The following is a 5,328-nucleotide window of genomic DNA, read 5'->3' on the forward strand; positions in this document are numbered from 1 at the left end:
ATGACCCCTGCCTTCCCCATAGTCCCCTGTAATATTTCCAGAACCAAAATCTCATTTTACATGCCATTTTCACTAAAACCGTGCTAGAAAACCCTAGAACTCGTTTAACCGAAATTCCTACTTAGACTTCTCCAACTGACCTCAAATTTTGTGTGTGACTTTTACATGTTATAAAAAGCGTATCTGGAAATTTCCAAAATTTTTCATGATATTTAACTATTTTTCACCATTTTTGGCCAAAACCGAGCATTAAATTCACCAAATATTCATCCTTTCTCCAAAAATTACCAAATATTCACAGAACTCATATTTTAATATATCTAACACCTCTGTAAAATTTCTTGACCTAACTCCAAACGTATCACAATCTATCCCAAAACTCAACAACATACAAAAACCGAACTACCTTGAGTTTCTAGCTTCAAACCGCAAGGATCTCGCTTTCTAGCCTTTGCTAGCAACTAGATACAACACCTACAAGCACAATAACACCACACCAAGCAAGTTACCCCCACAATCAAGCCATTTCTTTCATGGTTTCGGTTATGACTTAAAAACAAAGATTTAACCGTAAAAATTCGTTTTTGGTTCGTTTAACTCCTTTCTTGGATCAAGATCCCTTGTATAACCCGTATACATCACTTGATCATGCAAGAATCGGTTTCATCTCAGGTTTTCACCCTTTTTCACTTGAAACCTCATTTTCTTGTAATTAAACTCGAGAGAGGAAGATGAAAACGAATATAACTCGATCTTTACCTCGTTGTTCTTGCTACAAAACTTGGTTTTTTGTTCTTGGACTTGAGAGGAAAGGGAGATTTGTTGAAGTGTTGTGAAGGAAAAAAAATAAAAGGGATAAGGGGTTAATACCCCCCATCCGATCGGAACACATGGATGGGTGGGGTGGGACCCACATCTCTAATTCTATCCACACATTTGGATTCTCGTAATCCGGATAATGTTTTGGATGATCTGGTTTGGTGTGTTTTTCGGTTAAATGTCTAATTTGGCTTAAAACGAGGCTAAAACGGTCGCTTTTCGGCTAAAAAATGAAATTTATATAAAACCGATTTAAAAACTTTAAAAACTTAAACCATGACATTTATTAACTTGAAACATCATATTATTAATAATTGTGCATCTTTTTCGGCTTGATCGATCGTCTCTTGCTTGGTTTGGTATTAAAGGTTTCGTTTAACGTACCGACGTACCATTAATCGAAATTTCTTTTTCTGTGCTTTAATTCACTTATCCCGAAGCTTTAACACTTCGTAAACAACACTAAATATTATGTATCTTGTCTATAATGTATCCCCGATTCGTTCGGGCTTCAATAACCGTTAATCGGTTAATCGTATTTCCAATACGATTAACTGTATAATCGCGTATAATCCGTAATGTGAATCATACATACTCGTATAAACGCATTATAATTCATATATTCATTGTCAAATAACACATAAATAGTATATACCGGCTAGGGTATACCTGAATTTGCCGAAATCGTTACATTGCGGGCTTGACCCGACCCAATGACGAAAGCTCTTCCTTTACCATTGCTTCCGCCACCGCTGCTGCCTCCATTGTTCTCGCTCTGCTTTAGTTTGAGGCAATCCTTCCTGAAATGACCCTCTTGACCGCACTCGAAACATCCTTTAGTTACCATCGATGGTTTAGGAGCACCCTTTGCCGCTAGGTCTCCTCTACATTCCTTGGCCTGATGACTCATTTTTCCGCATCTCAGACACTTGACACTGTCACATGGGCCAGCATGATGATAATTGCACCTGTTACATTTCGGGTGTTTCCCAACATAGCCGCTCGAACCCTGCCCGCTACTGTTGTTGTTATTGTTGGGACCCTGATTATTGAAGCTCCGAGTGAGTTCGGGCTTACGGTAGTGTTGTTGCTGTGGGGGGTTCGAGGATAAGGACCTGACGTTGTTGAACTTTCTCTTTCCATTATTCGGGTTGTTGCTGTTGTTGTCAGTACTCGGGTTGTCACGGGCTTTAGTGGTTGAACCTCTAGGTGGTAACGCACCTTGGGTCACTGTTTCATCCGTCAGTTTGTGAGCTAACCGGATCGCTTGTTGAATCGTTGCAGGTCTGGAAGACGTCACCATGCCCTAAATTTGCGGTGCTAACCCATCAATATACATCTCAATCCTCTTACTCGGCGGGTCTACCATCCGTGGACACATCACAGCTAACTCGTGAGAACGGGTGGTGTAGGCTTCAATTTCGGAACCCACCATCTTCAATGACCAAAACTCGGATTCCAACTTTGCAATCTCCTCTCGAGGACAATACTCTTCACGCATCATATTCTTGAACTCCTCCCAGTTCATAGCGTTAGCCAGTTCCAATCCAAGAATCTGCACATTTGAATTCCACCAAGTGAGAGCAGAATCTTCAAGTGTCCCAGCAACAAATTTGACCCTACTGGCAGGTGGACAATTACACATCTCAAACGCTGATTCGGCCTTCTCAGCCCAACGCAGGAAGCCTATAGCCTCCTCAGTGCCCTTAAACGAACTGGGCTTGCAATCCAGGTAGTTCTTGAAAGTACACGTTCCAGTTGGACCTCCAGCTTGATTCTGGACATGTGCGGCTAGAGCGGCCGCCTCGTGGTCGTTCAGCAGGGTTTGGAGTTCTACTGCAGTCAAGTTGATGTTACCGCGACCGTGTCCAGCGTTTCTTCCTGCCATTTCCTAGAATCACAGCATAAAATGTCAGACATGAATTCTCGGTTTCATATGCAACACACCATACATGTAATAAAAAGATAGGTAAGAAAGAAATAAAAGGAACAAACATCACATCACAACCATATATTAATCCAAATAATAATTCATGATTAAAACCATTGTATTCGCTACAAAGTATTTAAAGTCAATCCTTAAAACATAGAAAATAATAGTTTGGATGGAGACAACCCCTCCATCTAGGTGTTATCATCCTTAGATGTCATCGTCTGAGGACACCTCTGAGTGTGCCTCCTCCTCAGCCAGTTCTTCCTCCGGTTCCTCTTCGGGTTCCTCCTCGGGATCCTCCTCAGGCTCCTCTTCGGGATCTTCTTCGGGATCCTCCTCAGGCTCCTCTTCAGGTTCGGCTGCGTTCTGAGCAACTTGCATTTGTAAAACATCGCAACGCTCTAAAGCTATCTCGGTTCGGGTCCTTGCCACTTGGAGTTGCTCTTGAAAGTCTATCATCTCAGCTTGCATCTTTCTCATAATCTTCATCTGTTGATCACTAGCCTCTTGCATTTCCTTCATCGCCGCTGTCAGGCGGAAAATTTCTTCCTTAGTTTCGGTTCCATCTTTTAACAGTTCGGATACGTTCGCTCTCGTATATCGCATATAACCAACGTCACGCTCCAAACAAGAAACAACGGCTGCGAGCACACGCTCTACAGGTTCGGTTATAGGTGGTAGGGTGTTGGGGTAAGCTGGATGGTTCGGATGAGGTAGTGGGGAAACTTGTTCACGATAGACCATACGTCTGATCATGTTAGGGTACCAATCCCAGCTAACTTAGTTTTCGTACATGCCTCCGGATAAGTGATACCTCTTCGGTGCAGGGGCTTCTAGCTCCGGGACTACTCGGGGTGGCGACGAGGTAGGTAACTGCGGTTCCTTCCCATGAGCATGAGTCATCTGATCGGATGATGATGATGGTGGCATCGACATCCCTACAGGTAAGCCGTGTACGCACGCGTATGAGTGAAAGAGGTAAAGAGATAAGATAACAAAGACTACACAAACATATGCAGTGCGTATCATTATAACTAATGGGTCGTCGCGGTTATAGTCTAGTATGCATGCAATTTCTAGTTCGCTATAACCAATGGCTCTGATACCAATCTGTCACACCCTCAAAATCCACTAACGGAGTTTTACCGTCAGAGGGTGTGAACTAACAGGATCGGATTCATTAGTTATAATCAAACCATAAAACAAAGTTTTCAAACCACAAAACGTTTACGAGTAATTAATGCGGAAGCGTAAAAACCATAAAATAAATGTTGCGTCACGCAGGACCACTTAAAACCCAATGATAACAGTTTAAAATAGTTTGCATAAACAAACGCGTTTTCAAGCAATGCATGATCCTATACCGCGCGCCCGCCTCGGCTACCTGAGAATAACATACTAAAAGTGTCAACACGAGGTTGGTGAGTTCACAAGTTTATATATAATAAAGCGTTTAGCGTTTTGCGTTCAGTGTTTTGCGTTTAGCGTCTTGCGTTTAGCGTTACCAGATAGTGTTAAATCAATTATATATCGATAGGTAGCTAGCCTATACAACAAATATTACTAATTGTTCGACACCGAAGCTGACTGTTTATCAAGTGCCTTGCCACCAGGTTATCCAGACCATGGTAATGTGTTAGCCAAAATTACACCCACTCGACCTCCAGTCGAGTTTAGCGTTGGGTGGGGTTTGTCAAACCCAGTAGTACTACTCAACAGTGACTCGCTATTTTCCAATACTAAACGGTTCGATGTGTAGGACTTCAATTGTTTCGTTTGCCACTTAGCCTTTACAAGTGATATATAATTTCATAACAAAATCTAAAAGCGTTTCGGAGTATGTTATCTCCCCCAAATGAAAAGCGTTTAAAAAGTTTAAAAGGGGAAAGTGAAACTCATTGTTTGCAAAGATTACTAAAAACCAAAGTCCGAGAGATGTGCTCACAGAAAAATCCTCACTCGCGTTCTAAGACACAAAAATGAGATTTTTCTAAGTATCGGAACTATTATCGAGTCTCTAGACCCGGCACATAATTCCTAAGCACAAAAATACGTTTTGTGTTCGTTTATGAATCGTGTGTGAATTAACAAGCATATTTGTGATACGTTACACGTGTGAGTAACTACTTATGTGTCAAGTGTTAATAGCGTACGTATCAAGCAATTTTTACCCGCAAGGGCAATTTGGTCAAAACATAACAATTAACTAGCAACTAGCACTTTTCATGTATTTTCACAAAGTTCAGCAGCTAACTTTACCGAGACAGATTACTACTAGTAAAGATTACTCTAATTCACAGATCATAACTCATCAATTAATTAATCAAAAATCATCACAAGAGCACACAGGTGTTAGGTTTCCAGAACATATTTTATTGTATTTTTATTCCACATAAACTTCTCACAATGATCAAAACATTACAGTAATATCACAACAGTCAGATTCATGCGCTACAGAATTTTATTTGTAATTCCCGTTAAATGAAAAATCCAAAAAATGCAAGACCAATTGGGTTAGGTTCTTAACTCAACAAGTTAACTTTCAGAAGTGGAACCAACCCATTTGGTCTTGTAGT

Source organism: Bidens hawaiensis, unplaced genomic scaffold, assembly GCF_021521415.1.
Source record: "Bidens hawaiensis isolate Kalapana, Puna unplaced genomic scaffold, B.hawaiensis_p1.1 tig00057885_1, whole genome shotgun sequence".
Classification (NCBI taxonomy): Eukaryota; Viridiplantae; Streptophyta; class Magnoliopsida; order Asterales; family Asteraceae; genus Bidens; species Bidens hawaiensis.